The sequence below is a fragment of the Leptonotus elevatus genome, chromosome 21, assembly GCF_054856555.1.
Source record: "Leptonotus elevatus isolate MCC_2025b chromosome 21, RoL_Lele_1.0, whole genome shotgun sequence".
NCBI classification, from domain to species: domain Eukaryota; kingdom Metazoa; phylum Chordata; class Actinopteri; order Syngnathiformes; family Syngnathidae; genus Leptonotus; species Leptonotus elevatus.
This window is the reverse complement of record NC_141259.1, coordinates 10,403,365-10,427,785: the sequence shown is the minus strand read 5'-3', so window position 1 is coordinate 10,427,785 and position 24,421 is coordinate 10,403,365. Positions and strand designations below refer to the sequence as shown.

Below are 24,421 nucleotides of genomic sequence, written 5' to 3'. Positions count from 1 at the left end.
ATTGTGTTGCTGTTTTATTGCTCATCTGCTGTTCCATAAAAGCCTGAAAAGTGCATTCGAGACACTGGCTCTCCTTTCCCACACGCAAGGACCTTACAGAAAGTAAGGTCTTATCCATTAACATACTCTAATGTGGTAGAAAAGTCACAATTACAGAAGATTCGAAGCCAAACACACCACATTTATTTCTGCCTTGTCCCGAGGTTTCTAACATCTTGTAGCCGCCTCATCAAAGCGTAAATTCACGACAACATCTGTGTCGGTAGAAGTTAAGAACAGCCCCCCCGCCCTCCCCGTCTCGCCCGGAGGAGTGACGTGGGACCAGATGAGGCAGCCTGATGTTGTTGCGGTCAGAGCGGCCAGACGGACACGACTCGTTTCAAGGATAGTGCAAGAGAGGAGGAGGAGGAGGAGGAGGAGGAGGAGGAGGAGGGGTGTGCGTGATTGATGGCTCCAGCTGTCCTGGAGGAGAGCGCAACACAGGCGGACAGCTGGTCACCTGTAGCCCCAGACGTGACTGTGATGGAGGGCCATGGCATTGTGTTTCAATGGCGAGTTCATCCTGGTCGATTTGGAGACTTAAAAAGAAATGAGACACTTGATGAGTTGGGGGAAGTGAAAATGTTGGTTAAGCGGATCCCAATTTATCATATGCTATACGATCCAGAGCCACCAGCAAGACTACAGTTAAAAAAATCCCCCGGAGGCCAATTCACCTCAAAGAATCTGCCCGGTGATATGACATCATCGACTGCCCATTAAAAAAAGACGAGAGGTCACCTTTTTCCTTTTCCGTTCCCCACAAAGCCAAAGACGAAATACAAGCGGCAATGAGATAAACATGCTGGCTCAGCGACGAGCGTCCAATCTTCTGGGAAGACTTTGGACAAGAATCAAGAGCAAGGGTGTCACGGTTTGGTAACGTTGAGGACACGTTTGCAGAGAAGCAGGCAAGTGAGGCCAAAAGCACAAAAAAGTTGCAGAGGCTAATAGCGGCAATAGTAGCAAACATAGATCCGTATTAAAGGTTTCAAATAAGACTGTCGTAAAACCATCCAAGGATGTGCAGGTTAAAATAAGACGACTGTAAAAAAAAACGTACAAATTGCACTGGCTAGAATATGATGCTAAAGACCTCTATATAAGAATTTCTAATCTGTCATTGGTTAAAATAGGATTACTGTAAAGACTCAGGAATAGTTAAAAAATAAAAATAAAATAAAAAGGCTGTAAATCCCCAAGAAGTTTTAGTATGATAAAATATGACTACTGTAAAAACTTCTCATCTTTAATTGGTTAAAATAAGATGACTGTAAACACTTCAAAAGTTGTGCATGTTAAAATAAATAAGTCTACTGTAAACACTTTAGTTTTTTAAGATTAGAAAAGACCCAAGAAGTTTTAGTATGATAAAATATGACTACTATAAAAACTTCTTAAGTTTCATTGATTAAAATACTGGACTACTGCAAACCACATAAAAGTTGCGCATGTTAAAATACATAAGACCACTCAACTCTGTCACTGGTTAAAAAAGGACTACTGTAAACCCTCCAAAAGTTGTGCATGTTAAAATAAATAAGACTACCATATTATAAAAACTTCTATATTTCATTGGCTAAAATAGGACTACTGTAAACCCCCCAAAAGTTGTGCATGATAAAATACATAAGACTAGTGTAAAAAAAAAAAAAGAAGGTCTTTTATTGGTTAAAATAAGACTACCGTAAACCCCCCAAAGTTGCACATGTTAAAATAAATAAGACTACTATAAAAACTTCTACTCTTTCATTGGCTAAAATAGGACTACTGTAAACCCCCCAAAAGTTGTGCATGATAAAATATATAAAACTACTAAACTTTTCTTTCATTGAATTAAATAGGCCTACCGTAAACCCACAAAAGTTGAGCATGTTAAAATACATAAAATACATTCCGTGAAAACGTCTGATCTCCTATTGGTTAAAAATAGGACCATTGTACCATAAATAAATAAAAAGTTGCAGTGGTTAAAAAAAGACTCTCGTAACCCCCACAAAAAAAGATCTAGATCTGTCTGAAAAGGCACCCGGGCCCGCATCCGCAACGGCGTCCATCTATTGAGGACCTCAGTTCAACCCGGCGCAGCAACTGGCTGCGGCCGTGTCCAGATATCGCGGCCGGCCCTCGGAGACAGGCGCGCCTCGTAAATTGTCCGACTTGCGCCGCCGTTGTCGCCATTCCTCGGAGACAAGAAATGCTGCGTACTCAAAGCTCCCATTCATCGACTAACAAACAAGCACTATGTCCGAGTCGCCCTCTCTGCTTGCGGCATACTGTACGTGTGTTTTCAGTACTTTGTGCCTTTGGCTTTAAGGCCACAGCACGCTGCCAGTTCTTGTGTGTGTGTATTTTTTTGGACTTGGCAACGCCACAAGGCTGTCTGAGCTAATGCATTCTGGATTGTCTCTCCCAGGACATTTTTGTTCTATGTTTTATTCATACGACGTGATGCGCTATAGACTTCCCTCTGACACAATATTATTGATCGCTTAATAGTCCATCAAAAAGAATGACCACACTCAAGAGCTAAAGGCACCTTTACGCTTATGGATGAAATGATTGCGCGATAGCACTGTTGCTAATTAGCATCGCATTTTGGGGAAATGTGTTCTTAGCAAAAGCAAAGAACTGGAACATAATTTTCATTTAGAATTGTTTTTGCTAACCAGCTCATTGACTTACTGCCGTCGCGCGATTGATCAACCGATTAATCTCCGGAAGCAAAATTGATTTGACGCAGGCAAACATTATTCCAATGAGGGGGGAGATATATACGTATATATTAGGAATATTGATGGAAACATTCTTCCAGGACAACATTCTGTCATTCTGTCAAAACCAGTGGAGGGAATCCAAATTTGATATGAAACTAGACAAAGTGCAATTTCTGCAGAAATTTTAGCTGAATGCTAAGATTTGAAGGCCTGTTCTTAAATCATTTCAGTGACATTATAATCCATTTCCTGATATGATAGTTGGTATCGAACCATCGAATGTACTAAAATGTGGTCCAAGCGGGGTTTGAACCCAGGTTCTCCGTGGTGGGAGGCAATTGCTCTAAGCACAGCGCTAACGGGACTTTCAAATTTATGGCTAATGGCGTATTTATTTTTGAAAAGGGTCATCTGATGCTAAACGCTAACATGCATCTAATCATTTCAGTGAAATTATAAACCATTTCCTGATAGCATAACGGCCATAGATATATTTGCAATGTACAGTCGGAGGTGGGATTCGAACCTGCGACCTCCTGGTTACTGGACAATGCACTTTACCAACTGAGCTTCTGAGCAGCATCAGACAGGTGGAAATAACGATAAGTGGAAATTTGAGGAAAAGTTTATATTTAACGATAATTTGTGCCAATACTGTAAATAATGTGAAATCAGACAATATTTAATTTGAAGGTTATGTGGAAGTTGTTGGCAAAAAAAAAAGAAAAAAAAAAGAGCGGAGAATAAAAATCACAATTACATATCATTCCCTCAATGAAATTCTAAAATTCTATTATATTTACACGTTACGTTTATTTTAATTGTTTTTCTTTGACCCGCCATAATTTTTCTGTGCCCACGTCTCTCTGCTAATATTTATAGCTCTCGATGGCTTCCTGTAATGCTCAGAAATCAATACAACGGCAAGGGCCTTCTTTATGGCTACATGGCATACGTTGATATGAGCCACGGCGAGTGTCAGACAACAAAAGTGAAACCGCTCACCAGTTGTTTTTTTTATTTTTTTTCTACCTCGCCCTCACCTCCTCCCCCCTTCCTTGTACTTCCTGGTTGAAATGTTTACATGCAACGCACGTGCTTTCCAAGAAATGCGAGAGGTCGCTGAAGCACGGGAAGTGCTCGGCTTCAAGCAACTGCTGTGCTCAGGACTGATAACAAAATAGGATGGTACAGTTTCACTTGCTAAAAGAACAATCATTAAAAAAACAATGCAGCTCTGCTTACCTACTGACATGGTCGTGCCCACGATAGTGTTTTAATTTCACACGCCAACGAGTTGTTTATCAAATAGTTTGTTGATTTGTATACATTTTGATATGATAGCTGAGTGAAGGCGTAGTAATGTCGTCGTGGCAACCGGCTTCTGCGTCAGCTAGTTGTCCCACGCCGCAAAAGGTTGCAATATTTCCGTGCACTTCCTCTTTTCTCTTTTCTCGCATCAAAGCGTCAGTGCGTCTGGGAAAGAGAGTTTACGAGGAAACACGCCGGCCGGATGACTAACATTGATTTGAAACGATAACCTTCCAGGAACTCTTGAGGGTCACACGTGTGTGCTTGAGACGAACTTTACTGGATATGTGAGTCGCCATCCGCAAAAATGAAAGCGGGCCGGTGACGGCAAATCACACACGCCTTCACACACCAGTTTGTCTGACTTGTAATCCGGTTATTTGTGCTCATGTCGTCGACACCACCGCTCCAGTGACATCACATGCGGGCGGGCGACAAGTCAAGACAAGTTAAGACAAGATTCAAACCCAGAACCTCTTGACTGCAAGGCAGAAGAGCAAACCACTAGGTCACTGTGTTCCTGCAATAATATATTTTTTTTTTCTTCCAATATGCCGATTCCACCCCCCCCCCCCCTCCAAAACGGCCCAAGAATGTGAGAAAGAGAACAAGTAGTCGTGTTTTACCGAGCAGCAGTGTCCACACATCCGTTCCCACAATGGCCCCTTTGGGCGGATCCAGGTTAAAGCCCATTTAAAAAGGCTTGTTTAACACTGAGGGAAGAAGAGGGGCTGCATACCCAAAGCGCAGGGAGGTGGGGCGGTTGATTCACGGCCAGGGGTCCTCAACCTCCAGTAGTCCACCCCCTCCCTCCACGCTTGCTGCTGAACTAGTCTTTTTGCATCGCCACCTCCACTCCCCCCATTTTAACGACGTGTCTGCAAAAGTGAGAGTGGACGGGGACGCGGTTTGGCTGAGGACGTGCTGGCGGAAACGAGAGAAGAAAAAAAACTTATTTTTTTTCTCACTCAGGATGGATGGGCAGAGGGAATAGTCGCCTAACGCCCACCCCCACCAACCCCCTGCCCCCCCTCGCCTTTTTCCTTCTCCTCGTGTGAAGGACAAGCCCGGCGGGGCTGCGGTCCGGCCCCGGCCGATTGTGTACGCCGCCTCACACAAGAAGCAGCCCCCCATTAATCACCCATGCAGGTCTCTCACTGGCCGACACAAAGACCCCACACGCTGACTCGCAACACACAACACGAGGACGTATGTGTGAGGAGATTCCTATGCACGCTCTCGCAAACACACATCATTATTTCTCGTTTTTTTGGCCCCGGAGAAAGGAATGTGGAGTTGGAGTCGGTCCAAGGGAGCAGCAGCCTCCAGATCCTCTTGGCATCCGCCAAGTGGGTTTGTTGCTTTAATGCAATACAGTGCTGAGATTTAAACATGGCGAACGGGTCATATCATTGAAAACGGAAGAAGCAGATAGCAGATCATGATACGATGAGAGTAAAGTCTAAATATTTGGAGGGTCATAATAAAAAAAATAAAATAGAAAAAAGACGCCATATTACAAGAATAAATTGGAACTTTATGTGACGTAATATTATGAGACAAATAAATATAATTTTGCAATAAAGTCTTAATATGAAAATATGTTGTAGAATAAAACTGTAATATTAAAGGGAAAAAAATTATATCATACAATGATAGTCATAACTATAATTAAATTTTATGAGAATAAAGCCAGCAATTGTGCAAAAATAAAACCCCTAATTTTATTGCAATAAGGTAAGGAAATAAATCCAAAGTTTTCTTAAAATAAAACTGTAATATTACAAGAAAAACTTCAAATCCGATACCAGATATCATAACGGGTCGATACCAGGCCTTATTTCAACGTATCAGTACTTGCAATAGCCTATTGTGCCTGTTTTGCAATCAGGATCTAAAATTTAGAATTTAGAAGTATAGAAACTTGTCATTATTTTTCATGCAATTTGAAGGAAAATGCAATATTAGGATATATAAAATAAAATATAATTCAACGTTATTGTCACAAGTCCTGAACAACGAAATGCAGTTCGCATCCACCCAGAAGTGCCTTAGCAAAAAATAAGTTATATATATTAAAAATAAGAATAAGGTTTTTCTTTAACATCTCTAATTATGAGTTTATGTAAATATTCAAAATGACAGTTGTAATATTATATACCAAAAAAAAACACACAAGAATAAAGTCTTAAAAAATAATTGTAATATAACAAGATTCAATTGTTGTTTAGTCGTAAATTTCTGGGAAAAATTATACTATAGAAGTCTAAATGGCACAATAAAACAGCTATGAGAAAAATCACAAATATAAAGTAATTAGAAATAGCTTTATAAAAAAAATTAAATTTAACTTTAAAAAATGTCCACAAATACAGCAATAATATACATATATTTAAAAAAACGCGTAACTGTTTTACAGCAATGAAAAAAATGTACGTACAGGAGTGAAATTACAAATGTTTTGGTGGATTATAAGCATTCACGTGGAAATGTTTTTCTGATTTTCCAGATCTTTGCATTAAGTCTTTTTTCAAATGTATTCCGCAAACTGACGCTCAAAACGACCCCCATTTCCTCATTTTGTTTCCGTGGTCTCATGTAACCAGCACGGCCAAGATGAACGTGATATAATAAACACGATATTCCTCGCACGAGTCGAGCATCCGATGTTTTCCAGGTCATTTGGTGGAGGAATCCCTGCAGCAATTCTATTTCTATCGGCTGCCTCCGGCGCCCCGAGTCCATGTGTGCACAGCGCGTCTATAGTAGGAGCTCGGGAAAGGACACGACTGAGGTCATCCCCTATATTAAAAGTGTCTGAAACCCCACCCACCAGCATCATAACCCATTCATGATAAATAATATCATAAAGCCTCTTTGCATGAGGGAATCCTGTCACTGGCGTAAAAACAACAAACAATGCATCTTTTAGGGACTTTAAAATACGATAACATGCGTTGGAGTGTGAAGATAAGGCAGGAAATTGGATTGATTGATGGAGCAATCTGGAGGTGGAAGGCAAAGCGGTAAAAATGTGCAATTGAGAAGACAATCATCAATGTGTGTGTATGCGTGCGGACCCCCATCCCACCTAATCCCGGAACACGGCCACTATAATTCACCGGCCCTTCCGTAACTCGCCATCGACAGGGAGGAGATGAAGAAGAAGCCGGGGGAAAGGCAGAGGGGGTCAACAGCTACATAGACCTCCGTTTAACGAGTAATATTTGTGTATCGGCAGCGAAGAGAGGAAAACACGGCATTGTGATGTGAGAAAAAACTTTTCATGCTTGATGGATGGTCACGAAGCTATGGCCCCACACTTGGTTGTCATGGTAATGAAATCTGTACTTGTCATTGGCCCAGCAGGACACGATGCGGAATGAGGATTGGCTCGCTTGCAGTACACGTACAAGGCGGAAAAAACGGCTAAATTAAGTAAAACAAGAAAAAGGTACTTAGAATAGATCCTTGGGGTACTTTCACAAATCACAAAGAAAAGAGCGCACCTCTGTGTTGTTGTTCACATCCTAACAGACGACTGACACAGACACACCGGATCACCCCTCATCTGTGGAATGGGACCCCAACAAAAGCCCCCCTCCTAACTGATGGGGGTTCGGGAATGCGGTGACAGCACGACCTGTTTCCTGATGATTAAGGGTGGCGCGACGAGCGCCATCGATGTCCGGCTCGCTCACAATTCTCGGTGACGTTGATCATCCGAACAATACGCCGTGACTTACGACTAACACAATGGCTTTCAAACCACAAAATAATTTGCAATACATTATTATGCATTATATAACCACTTGTTGGGTGGGGCAGGTATGGAGGACCAAAACTGCCCCAAAAAATAAATAAATAAATAAAAGTGAAAATAAAAACAGATATAAAAAATATAATTCAAAAATTAAATACAAAAAATAAATATAAATGGAAATTCAAACAATAAAAAAAAAAATAATAAATTGAGATTCAAAAGTAAAAGTGGAAATAAATACATAAATAGAATTAAAGTCAATCAATAAATAAACCGCTCTCATTTTTATTTATTTCATGATCTGTCATGAAATGTTATTCAAATGAGGGTGTTATTTTTTAATCTTTCTTCTTTCTTTATTTATTTATGTATGTATGTATATATATATATATATTTTTTTTTTTGTTTGTTTGTTTTTGTTTCCATTTATATTTATTTTTTGTGTTTAATTTTTGAATTATATATCTTTTTATATTTGTTTTTATTTTCACTTTTATTTATTTATTCATTTTTAATTTGGGCGGTTTTGGTCCTCCATAGGCAGGCACTCTAAAGACCCACGAATCGCTATACAAACAAGTTTGTTTTCCATAATATGTCTCCTTTAAATAGTCTGTGATGGCTGCTAACTGCCACTCGGACAAAAATGGATGCCGAGTCACGTAACACTAAGTGTTTGTTTGACGAGAACCTGCGCAATGACCCGCAAACTCGCATGTATACTAATGATGCGGCCTAATTAATTGAAAAACAAATGGCCGCTTATGGATTCAGGAGGTGCGCTTGTGTGAAGGTATGATCAGGCAGAAAAATATTGACGCTGTTGATATAAATATAAAAAGTCTGCTTAACCCCACGCACACGCGCGTTAATGGTGTGTAGAGAATTTAATAAGGTGACGGTAGCCTGAAATATGTGACCTGTAAAAAGTTTTACAATCAAATTATGAGCGCGTTGGAAATCCTTTACAAAGCAATAATCCAGCGTGACATTATAATCTATCTATAATCTATCTATTAAAAGGATGATGATGATAAGGAACACAGAGAATTTAAATGTACAGGATATTTTAACACTTGTTAGCTTAGCAGGCTAACGTTGCTAAGGCAACTGATAGCAACCTGGGCTTGTATTAGTGTCTTTACAAACTTGGTTCCTTTCCCGGGACCCCAAACTAGTCTTGTTAGCTTTGCTGGCTGTAACTGTAATAGCACAACGGATAAGAAATAGGCCTAGTGTTGGTAGAATTAACAAGAGAATTGATTTATTTAAGTATTTTATGTGTAATACAAGCACAGTACATTGCCTACCTTAGAGTAGACAAAGTCTGTTGATTTTTGCCAACAGTAATCAGGTTATTTTTATTTTTTTTAATTTAGGTTTAAACAGAACATAAAAACAAATAAAAGAACTGACGGCTAAATTGTCCATTGATGTGAATGTGAGTGCCTGTTTGTCTTTACGTGCCCTGCGATTGGCAAAATGGAGATTTGAGTGGTTTTGAGGAGAAAAATAGGGACACTAAATTCATCAACAGTGGCTTTGGTTAAGGTGTGTGTGTGTGTGTGTGTGTGTGTTTTTGTGTGTGTTGTGGTTGTATTAGAGAAATAACATGTTTCCTTTCTGTCTGATTAATGCATCGGTGGCAGATGCCGAAGGGATTAGGTCTAGATTAGTATCCTTTCCTCTGACTGTTTTTCTGCCACGCTGCCTTTCCAGTGGTCCCCTTTTAAGAAACAAACAGGATCAGCTTTCCCCTGTTGTTTTTTATTTGTCTTTCACTCAACTGTAGGACTTGTTTTCGACGAGCGATTATCTTTGTTACGTCTCAGCCGCTGAGGCTGGATTTATGTTGCATGCTTCTCGTGACACAATTCAGATTTGTTTGCTCTTCGAGTGGCACAATTGACAGATGCGTCATGATGGCGTAATTTTCAACATGGGTAAATAGCTACAATGCTAATATGCTAACAGTTGTCACCCTAACTGTTGATTAGCATTTTTTTCCTGCCCCGTCGTCAGGTAGCATATTATCTCTGCTTGAGGTTAGCGCAAATGCTAACAACATGCTAAAAGCTGGTATGTTAGCATGCGTAATAAATTATGATAACGGGATTTTTATCCACGAGTTGGAATTACGCCATCAAACAGGCACAATTGACACGTTCACAACTCAGGTTGCTAACTTGCTAGCATATTAGCATTAGAGCTATTCTCTTCCACAATAGTAGCTCTCAGACCAAATGGTCATCGAGTTGCCTGTGTGCTTTTTCGACCCACGTTGCTATCTGCATTACAGAATTATTTTCTTCCAAAATAGTACCTCGTAAAAACGCACAATGAACAAATTCGGCTATCTTACTAGCGGTTGGCAAAACAACTGTTAGCCTGTTGGCATTGGAGTGATACTCGTTCACAATAGTTTTAAATCTGTATTAATTTGGATTTGTGATTATTTTCTGTACGCTTTCTTGCTATATGTTAGCATGCAAACTGCTAGCAATCGTAATACTCCCCTTTTGTTGAATCGAGTTGTTCTACAGGGAAAGCCAACTTAAAAGAAAACTTTCAGGATTAGGGAGCGGACTAAAATTTCTGGTAAGTTCATTTGCGACCCGTTTCATGTGTTCTGTCCGTGTAAACGCAGTAATATCAGATATCTGTAGACTGTAAAAAAAAAAAATAGGCATTACATTGGAATTAGGCGCTGAAACACGCAGTGTAAATCCCGCATAAATCAGAAAAATGAGTGGAAAAAAACGCTGCTTATTCTTGCTTTGGAACATGACTCATCCTTTTTCTCCGTCATTAACCTGACTCATCACGCTCGCCGCCTGTATGACAGCAGCACAGGAAGTTGTATTATTATTTTTGTCCCCGAGCGTCGCTTCTCGGGCACAATTAGGCGCCTACTAAGCCACCAGCGAGAGATAAAGCTATCAGTGACTGTGCGGCTGTTGTCGAGGAACACCGAAGTCTCGGAAAGGAGTGTCCCTGACCCTCTTAACCCAAGGAGCGCTTGTTTTCTCCCCCCTGAAACTGCACCCGGCAGCAGATGTGCGCTAGCTGGGCCTGTCAGATAATGACAAAGGATTATGTCGCCTGATTCCCACACCGGCAGCCCACTGTGTTTGCCTCTCCTCTTTAGCCACAATTTATGGGCTCTGCAGAGCCGAGATAGATCCACTATGAGCATAAGCCCTCAGAGGAATAAAGAGCAGCTCTTATCCAAGGGGGCGGGTGGGGGGGAATTAATCCCAATTCATGGTGATGATTTGGGATTAATACAAATGGAAAAATTTGGCGAGATGTGATGGAATTATTATTTTCTGACTTTGGGAGTTTGTGTAATAATTTCATATGAAAATGCTTCTTCTTCTTTTTTTTCCTGTGTCGCTGTTCTGCATGCAAGTAATTAGAAGGCAAGGTCTACTAACACATTGCTAAATTCTAGGGGTGGCAAAATGAGTGTGTTAATTTGGAGTTAATTTAAAGTTCCTTTAACGGTACTCATTTTCTTTTTTATTTACGGGCGATTAATGACCGCCCCTTACTTTGAAAGCCTGTACTGGGGGAATTCCAGTTACAACGCAGCAGACACGCCCACGTCAAAATTTAGCAGTACTACATTTAACAATAATGCGTGCAATAATATGTGGAGACTGGGGTCAAATTGTATTTTACAATTTTAAAAATGTGCAGAATTCCACAAGTTAGTTAACTCTTAATATGAAAAGAAAAATGCACTGAGCTGTCACCAACGTCTTAGAAATGCAATTATGCCATCTAGTGGCAGAAAAATGACCTCACCACAAATCAATATCACACGAGTTGTTTTGTTTTTTTACAGTACATTCCAGCTTTTTTATTTTAACTCAATTTGATCAATTATTATGAAATTACTGTATCAATGATTAAAATATGCAGCCATATTTCTATTAGTTATTTCCCCCCACTTTTATGTTAAGTGTATGAAAACTTAGAAGATAAAAAAAAATTCATTGTACGTTTACAACAGATAACACATTTTTGATTAATCGTGAGTTAACTATCGAAGTCATGCGATCAACTCTGACACCCCGACTAAGTTCATGATTGCATTATATATTAGTTTGAGTTTATTATAACTACGTTATTGTATTAAATCGAATGGTTTGAATGAAATCATTACATTAAACGCAGCTCAGCTCCAATGCCAATAATTGTCAAAACACAAGGACAAAAAACGACCACCAACTGTGTGTCGTGTAAACCCGCTTAAGTTGTTTTACTGAAGCACTCACCAACTATGCATGCGCAACAATAAGACAAGAAGGGCAAAACTCCAGGCGATGGTCAGTCTGGCAACTGTTTCCACATAGTCTGGGCCCGGGTGCAAGAGGATTTGCCGACCAGATAGGATTAGGCGGCGTCTCTTTACACAACAGTGAAGTGGATAAGGACTTGGGCGGGGGGGGGGGCTCCTCGGCTAATACGCCACAGCAGAGACCGCGCAGATAGAGCACCTGAGACGGCCGAGATTCCAAAATGATTCCCGCCGGAAAATCCGGGCGACTTGCTAATTATGCGGTGTCTTTTGATCAGTTGAGCGGCGCATCAGAATCTAAAACGAGTAAGTTGGCCACTTGTAAGACGCGAGCGGCAATATAGTGGGAAACGTCGATTTTCAAAAGTAGGGTCGCAGAATGCGCCACTGGCGTCACTAATCCTGCTCAAGTGCGAGCAGAATACATTTCTGTGACCGACCGGTGAATCTGCAGGCTCAGTACGTCCCGGTGTGGCATCCATACTGGGGGCAGGTTGCATCAGTGAAGGTTTCCCAGTGCCCCTGCGAGGGTTCAAAGAGCTCTAATCACATTAAGGCAAGCCACTTGTTCGCTGAGTCCAATCTAACCGCAAAAGCTCCCTGAGCTCAGATCAGGCTGCTCCCATCATTTAGACAAGACGGCGCAGGCTTCGGCGTTTACATTTTCAACATTTCCTTTTGTTGTCGCCCCCCCCCCCCACGGAGAGTATTGATCTCCGTGGAATCGGAGCCTATGTGACACAGAGTGCCGCAAAGAATGCATTTGGAACATAGAGCTCGATAGCAAGTCTAACAGAGAAAGACAAGACGCGATCAAGTCTCATAAAACATCCAACAAAAATTCTAAGAAAGCAAAAAACAAAACAAAAATAGGACACAAGTGGAAGAATGAATCAAGACATGGAAAAGATCCAATCAAGACTAAATGAAAGCAAAGAACTAAAAAATACGACAAAAGTAATAACAGACAAGTGGAATAGCAAGTCATGGCTAAATTGTAAACACTAAATGAAAGAAGGGGCTCAATAATATGAGAAAAGTAATAAGACAAGGCACAGGTTGAAGAACGGATCAAGTCAGACAAAAAATAAATAAATAAATAAATAAGGTGGCCAGATTTCAATTTCCCTGAAAATCAAAAACAATAAATTCCCACCAGGAGCCATTTCTAACAAAAGAAATCGCTAGTCAATCTGGTTATGTTATTACTTAAGCTAACGCTAAATGCTATCTTGGTTGACAGTTCGACAGCGCTAAACAACTCAATGCACTCACCATTATCCAAACGAAGCTATTGGGAGCTAGCTATGCCGGTTGACTGGCGGTGGTCCCGCGTTGCAACATTGGAAATATGCCGCCAGAAAAGCTCAGCCTACGTTGGGTGTGACGAGACTCTAAATCTTTCTTTTGGTAGGTTCCATGTTTTTATAGCAATAGAAGACAATATTCTGTGGGCCTTGCAAAATCAGTCAAAATCCAGTAAAACAGCCGGGAGCGAAGGGGGTTGCTTCAGTGGGTGGCTGCGAGGCCAGGTCAAACAAAAACAACAACAAAAGAATGAGTTAATAATGAAACACAACAGGTGAATGAGCCAAGTCCCTGATTGGTCCACAGCCCTCTAACATGGATGCCATTCCGTGTGGATACCATCTTGGGGATGAAAATAACCATTTTACGACGTTGCTTCCGCGTGAATGCTTTGAATGGTCTGTAATTACCGCAAGCCGCTCCGCCGGCTGCCCGGAATCCGCTCAATGAGGTTCCATTTCTGCGGCGCTTAATTCCGAGATTTCATGCGAGCGAATTGCTTGCCGGTCGCCGGGTTGCTGATGCGCAGCATTTCCTTTGAGTCGGCCTGCAAGGAGGATTGACACGCCGCGAGCTGGTCGGATGCCACTGGGCCGAGATTACTTCTCCCAAATCGTTCTCTGGTGTTTAGGATTAGGGGAAATTGTCAAGTGGCGGGCAGGGAGAGCGCTCTTCAGCACACATTTAGAAATTTGGATGATTTTTTTGAATGGCTTGTATACAAATCGTTGGGTCTCTGGAGTGCCCACCTATCAAGTGCGAAATTATTCAATCAAGTAAATCTTTCGCTGTAGGAATATTTTTGAAAATGTGTCTGCCAAACTGTTACGCAACACTGGGGTTAATTAACATAATATCATAAAGATCCCCCCCCCGTCAGGTCAAGCGTCCATGTCGTGATCAGCCAGGCTGGGTGAAGAGCCAAACACTCCACTGTTTGAAACACAATCAAGCAGCAATCTTCTACTATTATACCAAAGCCAAGCGGTAAGCAGAGCTGCGATGAATTTTCTCGGATAGACTAGATTAGTTTTGCGCAAAACACACTTGAAGGCTCTTTTTTCCTGGTTGACAGCAGAATTGATTGATCTATTAATCACATCTGGTCGTCCAGGCCCTGAAGTAGTAGAGCGGCCCGACAACTGCCACCGCAACATACAGGCTTGTCCAAAAGTCTTGGAGGTCGTCAGGCTCCATGCTATGAGCTAGTAAGTTAGCCAGCATTAGTTAGCGGTCGGATTAACGTTATTGTTGGAACGTTATAGCTATAGTTATAACTATAATTTACTTTTTTTTGTAATCGTTCATCATGAATCCACCTCCTGTCTGTCCCATGTGTTTGTACGTGTCGCACTCGCTAGCTGCAGATTTGAAAGGGGGTGTGTCACATGGCAGATTAGCAAAGACAAGATTTGACAAAATCATAATTTTCGTCTGGTTTTTGTTCATGAATTAAAATGTCCATAGATTTTAGTACCAGTTTTTTTTTTTAAAGTGAAGTTCATTCGTCGACGAAAATGCATATTAATCGAGTCCCAGTTATTGTTTATTAAGGTTTTGGTCTAGTTTTTGTCCAGTAAAAAATGTGTTGACGAAATGATTCTTGTTTCGTTTTCAAAATGAACACTACGTCGGCTGTATGTATTCAAAGTCCTGTTAGCCTGCAAGAGCTTTTATTGATTTTATGGATCATCCAAGGCCAGAAAAAGCATGCCGGAGCACAGAATTGACCCTGAAATCGAATCCATTTCTAGGCTATGTCAGCTCTTGAAGATAACGTCCCTGCGCGCGTTCTGTTTGTCCGTGCGTCAACGCAAACAATCGTCACTCGGCCATTGCGTAACGTCCCCGTTGTACGACGATTTACGCGTGATCTGAGAGGTGTGATTGTTGAAGAGGAAGCGCATTTTTCTCTGACCAGCTGCCAGAATTGCAGGCAGGAAATTAAGAGTGTGTGCCAGAAGGTGTGTGCGCGTGGGTTTTTTTTTTGTGTGTGTGTGTGAAGACAGCAAGTTGGATTGCGGATCCCGTCCCCCGCTCGGCGCCATGAGGCCCACGCACAGGAAGCTTTTCCTGCTAAATACAGCCCACCGCCACACCCTCCCCACTCCGCTACCCCGTCTCCAGGTCGGCGAGCTGAACAGACAGTGAAAGTAGCTTCCTGTTAACGACTCCCCCCCCCCCCCCCCCACACACACACACAAAAAAAAACAGTACCACTCCCACGCAGCTGCTGCCCCCTCGTCATTTTTCTCCCCGTGTTCATCAGTAAATGTACGTGACCGCACCGCGACCCGACTTCTCACCGGAGACCGCGCTGACCCGACACTGTTAAAACACGACACATTGTCTGCGGGGTCGGAAACGACAATCTTTACGACCTCCCTTTCTTCTTTCATGTCTCGCCATCGTGCTGAAAGGAGACATATTGTGCAAAATTGTTCCCAGGTGTCTTTTATAACATACCTGTGACATACTTTCGTCAAAATCCCACAAGGACCAAGAACAAATCCTAACCTAACAACAAAGGGTTTGAAGGAAACAATAAAATACTACTAATAATACAGTATTTTATTTTTTTCAGTGAAAAAGCTCAACATAAAAATGTTAAACCAACATTAACTCATTTACTGCCATTGACAACTATAGACGTCAAAAATTATTTTGAACCATTTCTATTAGTTTACCATTTTTTTCCACTTTTGTTAACAAGAGTATAAAAACCTAGAAAAAAAATATTGTACATTTTGAACAGATACACATTTGTGATTAATCGTGAGTTAACTAGTGAAGTCATGCGGTTAATAACAATATTAAAAAAATTATCGCCTGACGATTTAAAAAAAGAAAAAGAAAATATTATTAAAAATTAGGGACATCAGGCGATTAAAATTTGGAATTGTAATTAATCGCATGATTTCACTAGTTAACTCACGATTAATCACAACTTTTATATCTGTTCCAAATGTACAATAAAAAATATTCTAGTTTTTCATACTCTTGTTGACAAAAGTGGGAAAAACTGTTAAACTAATGGAAATGGTCCAAATAAATTTTTGACATCAATGGCAGTGATTGAGTTAATTTTGTGATAATGTCTATTACACAGGCATTTTTTTATAGTGATTACAAAAAAAGGCGGATTGATGTTGATGTTAGCGGTTCGATCATTGTCTTCCAAAGTAAAAAACAAGTGTGCGCAAATGTCTTATTTTGATTAAACACAGAAGATAATCAGTCTTCTTTCATGAAGGAAAACAGAAATCGGCCAACAATTATTGTTGATATGTCGAAATCAGAGGATTTGGACAATTTTTTATCAAAATATGGCTCCAAACGATTACTCGATTATTAAAAAAGTTGTTGATTAATTTGATAATCGATTACTTGTCGATTAATTTTGACAGCTCTAATTCAATGTAATGTGACTTGTTCCGTGGCGCAAAAAAAGGTTTGCAACGGCTGCTTATTGCAATCCGAATAAACGCAGCCTTTAAAACGACAAAAAAGCTGTAAAACAAGCAGGGTGGCCTTTTTTGACTCCAGCATCAAGTCACCTATCACCCAGCTTAAGTAGTCACGGTCAATATAAGAGCCTGAGGATGCTCCTATTTACAGGGCGTAGAGCATTCCCCGGGGGGGTTACATGAGGGGGGGGGGGGGGGGGGTTACACAAGGACACTGGAACATCAGGCCGGAGCCGACGTTATTGTTGTTGCCAAGGCTGGCGAGACGAGTGCGGGGAGGAAGTCCTAAATCAATCGCGCTCACCCACGGCTCACGGCGCTATCGTCAACAGGAGGCGGACGTGTCGCAATCAATTACTAAAACCGCCGGGGAATTACATCTAATGGATTTTGATGACCGCCTTTGTCTGCTTTTGCTTCAGTTGTCATCATTTAACACACAGGCGGATACAGTATGCATTTTCCCCACAGTTCCTTCAGCAGTGGCTTGTATAGAACTCAAAATGTGTTTGGGGTGAGAAAAAAACAAAACTTGCTTCATAATCAGAATTATTTAATTAATAAAATGAACAATTTATATAAGTATAAAAAAATATGTACAACCTAACTGCATTTTTTTTTATAAAAAAAATTATTTATTAATTTGAATTATAGACAATTCATATAACAAGTAATTAGTCCCTTATCACAACAAATATTTTACATAAAATCAGGAAAATAAACATTAAAATATAAATGACTGATTTTATGTAAAGTGGTTTATTGAAATAATGATAATAATTCAAATAAAATTAATTAATTACAATTAAATAAATTATAAATGAAATAGCTTGAATGTTTACTTATTAAAATGAAAAATACCTAAGACAAAAATATTTACAAAATTAAAAAAATTAATTAGATATTTTTTAACAATAGTTATCAATAGTTACTACTTAACAATAGGTACATTTATTTAAAAAAAAAAAGAATTATAACTAGTGAAATGAAAACATCTTGCATTATATTTTATCATCTATAAATATACTAAAATAAATTGAAAAATTTGAAAAACATATTTTCATTAATTAAAAGGTTAAATACAAAAAGCTTGAATTTTAAGAAAAAAAATGTTTACATAAAAATATTATAACGAAACAATTTCATATTTTAATTTTATTGAATATTTAATTTAATGATCAGTTAATTATAATTTAAGCAACTATAAAAACAACATTTTATTACAATAAATTATTGTACTAATAGTTATATTAAATTAAATAAACTAACTGTTTGGACTCTGGAACAAATTAATCCCACTATAATTGATTTCAATGGGAAATTTTGTCCCGCCATGGACTGCGGTCGCACTAAACCCACTTAACCGCCACTTAACTTAACTAAAACATTTAGTTTTAATGCGCAGATAAACGCAGAGTCTTATGCAAACATATTGCTTGTGTGTGTGTGTGTTTTGGGGGGGGCAGAATGATGTTTAGAAAAAAAAAACGTCTCCACAATCAGTGGCATTTTCCGTTTGCAGCCACTCCATCGGGCGCCCTGTTGCCGGCCATCAACACTATCTGCCGGCGCATTTGATATGATCTCAGATGCAATCAATGGGGAGCTGTCGCCACTGTTCCACATGCAATCATTTATTTTTAATTGTGGCAGTTTTGGGCCTCCATAGTTTAAGTCCCCCAACTCAAGGCCCAGGTACCTAATACACAAATTTAGGAGAACTAGCAACATCAAACTAGGGGCTAATTTGTTCCTACTAAATTTAATTACAACACTGCAATTTGCAATTGAACCTTTGCCCTAGTCAAAATGGTAATTAACATTCTCCCCCACTCCCTGCTATCGTCTTTAATTATAAATATTTACTTAATGACGCTTAATTGGAGGACAACAGGGTTGGGACGTCAAGAGGAACGAAACGAGCGGCTTCGAAAAAGGCCAAGTGCAAGGACGCTCCGCCGTGCGGTATCGATTCGTGCACAAAAGCTCCGCCAATGCTCTCTACATATGTAGGTCAATGAGGCGGCGCACTCGCTCAAGTGCAGCTTCCCGTCAGATATTTAGGTCACACCCCAATTACGGCGAGGCAGAGACGAGCTCTGCAGGGGCAAATAAATATATTTTTAGGAAATTTCTTTGAAAAGGACATTGTTGTTCAATCCGCCCCGGGGGCATGAATCCGGCTATCGTTTATGCTTTCTATTCATTTGGAAAATCACAAAAGGAAAAAGTGACTCAGTATTTTATTCATTTGTTTGTTTATTTTACACTTTAGGTTCAGATTAAAAACTGTTTGTTTTTTACAGTGTAAGGTGGATATACAGTAAAAAGTTGCTGCTTCAACTGATGCCTTAGTCAAGGTGGAGGGAATTATGAACAGTTTCAACTGTGGCAGTCAGTGTTAGCAAAAAACAACAACAACAACCCTTCAGGCTTCTTTTAGAAAGGGAAAAAAATGGCAGGAAAAGCCTACTAGAACAGCTTAAATAAATTTCAAGTTAATCAGAGGCTCTTTAAATGCGTACTCCCATTTATCATGCGTTTAAATGTGAACAGAGGCAGAGTATAGTTATAAGGGGGTGTGCACACTTTTGCAACCACATTTTATAAGTTAATTTTTGCTTGCCTTCTCGGAAAAAAATACTTTTTTTCAATTAAATTTGAGAGTTTAGAGGTCACTTTAATGGTGGAAAAAGGTTTTATTTAATTTAGCACAAAAAATAAAGGGTTTGAACAGGGGGGTGTAGACTTTTTATAATAACATTACATGTTGCAGTGTGGATGATGGATCGAGGTCCTGGTCTGTGATGACTTCCGACCCATTAAATATTAAGATTAAATTTGTATTGTTGATCTGAGCCTAAAATTGAATATAAAGAATTCCCTTTTGTTGATTTCCAAGTGAAGGAATGATGCACGGGTTGGCTGCAAGCAATAAGAAAGACGACAGCTCGGGTGATTGGGTTCGAAAGCGGACCTGTCTGGCCTCTATGCTAATGCTCGGGCTGCGAGACGCTCCTCCTTTATGGCACTCACTCCACTCAGCTTTTTTTTTCTTTCTTTTTTTTTTTAATGCACATGACATCACCATTCACGCAGCCGGCATGACATCAGCGGGTCAGCAAAAGCCGTCAATTCCAAAGCAAGGCTGCTTTTGTTTCTTGCCAAAAGTCACAGTGCGCGAGAATGCCGCCAACCTGATTTTCCCCCTCCTGCGAGACTGAACGTAAAAAGTCAATAGCGTCACACACGAGCTCGGCATGCGGTCCGCGTCAGATGGCGGCCCCGCGAGCGACGCTCAGCGAGGGGTGGGGGTGCACACGCTGGAAAGAAGCCTTTGAACCATTAACACGCTACTGTAAAGCAGACTTGCTTTCTTTTGGTGTGTGTGTCGAAAAGTCGAAATGTTGCGAGGGGGTAGAAGTGTTCCTTATTCACGTGAGGTTTGAGTGACAGATTTGGTGCATGGTGAAAAAAAACAAAAAGCTGAGTATTTTAACTCATTCACTGCCATTGACGGTTATAAATGTCAAAAAATAATTGTAACTATTTCTATTAGTTTAAAAAAATAATCTACTTTTGTTAACAAGAGTATGAAAACCTAGATTTTTAAAATTGTACATTTAGAACAGATATAAAATTTGTGATTAAACTATTGAAGTCATGCAATTAATTGCGGATGAAAAAATTAATCGCCTGACGCCCCTAATTTTTAATAATCATCTCGTCAGGCGATGATTTTTAAAAAAAAATTGTAATTAATCGCATGACTTCAATAGTTAACTCACGATTAATCACAAATTTTATATCTGTTCTAAATGTACATTTTCATACTCTTGTTAACAAAAGTGAAAAAAAAAATAAACTAATAGAAATAGTTTAAATTAATTTTTGACATTTATAGCCGTCAATGGCCTGGAACACACACACTGTCTTGTATTCTGCTATTATGTCAAAAGCTAAAAGGTAAGCAGAGCTGCATTGAGTTCTGTTGGATTAACAGATTAGCATTAACTAACATACAGTAGTTACAGTGACTGCTCTGTGAAGTTGACAACGTGGCGAGGTATTCGTGTTTGGTCATGCACACAATGTAATGTATGAAGTGCTGCCTTCACGAGTGAAAATATTGTGACTGATCTCTTTTTTTCTGCTTGTACAAGCTGCCTGCTAATAACCAAGCTCAGTTGCAGAGCAATTGGCGGCCATTGTTTAATTAACAAAAATAAAATAAATAATCATTCTGGAGGTGGTGGAATTTTTTGAAACGTAAAAAAAATGTATCATGTTGCTGTCCTTGAATGGAATAAGAGCCCTCTCTCTATGTGGTTATTTTGTTGTTTGAGTTAATCTCTTTGCTGTTAAATACTGGATATATTACACATGCATAATGTCTTTTGAGAAATGAAATAAGCATTTGCTCATTTGCATGAGAGAGGATCACCCTCTAAAACAATTGGATTTCAGCAAGGCAAGTAATCTAATTCTTGACAAGACATGGCGTCGGGGAACTGTTTTAGAATTGTGAGAATGCATAATGTCTCCCTTAAAATGAGCCATGATTGGTTTTATTACTTTTCCTAATGTGACATACCAAAATCAAAACATTTCCAGAGGTCCTGAAAAATTGATTTCCAACTGTGAAATGTTACAGAGAAAAAATAAAGCATATTAAATCTGAAATGTTGGAGCAAAAATTGATTTTTGCTAAACAGTCAATAAATGTAAGCTTAATAAATGTGTTGCCTTTTTGGGAGTTTTTTTTTTAACCATCACTATCAGTCACAGTGATAATAAAAAAAAAAAAAAGTATGATATGAGAACATGATATTCGAACAGCTAGCAGGAGCAATTCACCTTAAGCTTGTTATTCCGCGTTTTCCCTCGGGCAAATACAGACGCACCGCTTAGCGTTCCCACTTGTTATCCTCTCAATCTTCTTCAAGTTATTGCTGGCATCGGTTCGGCTGTTACAGCTGCGCTATCAAAGCGACGTGGCGGACAAGCGGGAACGCAATGTTCCTGAAAGAAAAAAATAATAATCATGAAAGAAAACAGAATTAAGACAAAAAGGAGAATACATCATCGGATTCCAATGGCAGCTGCGGGTCAAATGTGGAAATCTGGGATGAATCATGTGATGACGTCCCACTCTTCTGCCTGCACATGAAACGGCGCTACATAACATCACACGCATGCCATCACGTCTGCTCAAGGTGGTGATTTTCGCAAACGGAATGCATGATGTCACCCCCCCCCCCCCCCCCGAAAAACAAGCTTTTAAAATTAGCGAGATGGCAAAGAGATGTTGAAGATTTCTGCTGACGACGGGGAAAGTTCAAAGGAAAGCAAGGGACGTATGTGTTGTTTTCCCGCCGCCTGCTACTAGCCAACATGGCAGTCGGCCAACATAAGGAAACATTACACATGTTTATAAACTTAGAGGTGGCAAATCCAGGTCCAGAAAGTAAAAACCCTGCCACAGTTTGGCTTTAGCCCCTGGTGCTAGCTAGCTAGCTAGCTCCCTAGCAGGTAACCGAGCATCCGGGGAACTAGCTAGGGAGCTAGCTAGCTAGCACTTCGGGCTAAAGCCAAACAGTGCCAGGGTTTTTACTTTCTGGACCTGGATTTGCCACCTCTGAAAATGTGGATGTCACGCTACTGCTATACATTCAGAACAATGTATATGGGCTACTTGAATTTATGAACAGCGTGGTGCCTTAGTGGATAGCACGTCTGCCTCGTGGTTCTGAGGTTTGGTGTTCGAATCTCGAAAAAACAAAACTCAATTATGATTAGATGCTACAAGAAAACAACTGTGTACTGTATCGAAAATAGCATGTTCGAAAGACGTATACACGACTAGCGCCTGAGTGAAAAACAGCCAATGATATGAATAGCAACGCTTCTCAATAATGCTTACAGTCATGCTAAGCTAATATCAATGCTAAACATACCTTATGAAGGGCAGTGGCCCTGCTATTATGGCCGCCAATTCACACGTGTTTTAGCCTGCTCTCGCCGACTAAATCTGTTAATAATCTATGATGAGAGCAGCCGGAATCCGAAGATGGCACCACAGCGCCATTTACTGGCACTGTGGTGAATTGCAGCCAATTCTGTATCAGACATAAACAGCTACTTTAGAAGGGCAGTTTTGAGTGGGCTCAACACTATTTTCACTAAATCAAGGTTCCACCGTATACTCGAAATTAAAATAATTTCAAACATCTCACATATTTATCCTAACGTGTGATTTCATTTTATTGATTAATAGCCACTTAGCGTAAGTCAAGGAGAACGCTGCTAACAACAACGGCTAAACTTAGCTCCTCCACGACGTACAAAATGTAGACTATTTTCGCTAAATCAAGGTTACACCGTATACTCGTAATTAAAATTATTTCAAACATCTCACATATTTATCCTTACGTATGATTTCATTTTTGGATACTTGTGTTGATATCTTCGGGCGTTACAGTTCTAGTGGGGGGGAAAAAAGCGAACAAGCGAGTTCTTCAATAGCAAACCACAAATATGTTCACTGCATTCGTCAATGGAATAAAAAAAATAATAATGAAAACCACATTAAAGCTGCGATTGGCTGGCAACCAGTTCAGGGTGTACCCCGCCTACTGCCCGAAGCCAGCTGGGATAGGCTCCAGCAACCCCCGCGACCCTTGTGAGGACAAGCGGTACAGAAAATGGATGGATGGAACCACATTAAAGATAATTACAGTCACGTCAAGAATTGTTTGAAAAAAAATATGTACCTTAGTTTTATCTACCTGGCTCCACCCCAACTGGAACAAAACAGGAAGTATAAATACCAAATAAAAGCAGTAATAACATTCTATTTTCTATTGATTTTTAAAACCCAATAAGAATAATTTGTTAACTTTGTAGTTAGTTACTATTTTACTCAGAGTCAGAATGCGCAATACGCTATCATTAACTCATTCACTGCCATTGACGGCTATTGACGTCAAAAATTCATTTGAACTATTTCTATTAATTTTCCACTTTTGTTAATAAGAGCATGAAAACATAAAAACTTTTTTTATTGTACATTTAAAACAGATATAAAATGTTTGATTAATTGTGTTAATTATTGAAGTCATGTGATTAATTACAATTGAAAATTGTAATCGCCTGACACGATTTAAAAAAGAAAAGATCATTACAAATTAGGGAGTGTCAGGCGATTAATTTTTGTTAATTGTAATTAATCGCATGACTTCACTAGTTAACTCACGATTAATTACAAATTTTATATCTGTTCTAAATGTACAATAAAAAAATTCTAGGTTTTCACACTCTTGTTAACAAAAGTAGAAAAAAAATTAACTAATAGAAATAGTTCAAATGCATATTTGACGTCTATAGCCGTCAACGGCAGCGAATGAGTTAATCTATGCCAACGTACTACTTAAATTATAATCACAGTCAGCAAATGAAGTGTGGAAAAACATTTATCCTATAATTATAAAACAAACGACAACAAATAAAA

General features: G+C 39.7%; 1 protein-coding gene across 4 annotated transcripts in view; it reads right to left on the bottom strand.

The window, feature by feature from the left end:
- The window catches only part of csrnp1b (cysteine-serine-rich nuclear protein 1b), a 109,035-nt gene that overhangs the window by 23,351 nt on the left and 61,263 nt on the right, over positions 1 to 24,421 (bottom strand). For all 4 annotated transcript variants that reach the window (XM_086065887.1, XM_086065886.1, XM_086065888.1 and 1 more), the window contains one exon: positions 21,769 to 21,933. The gene's annotated coding sequence lies outside the window, so the exon portion shown is untranslated. The remainder of the gene's footprint in view (positions 1 to 21,768; positions 21,934 to 24,421) is intronic.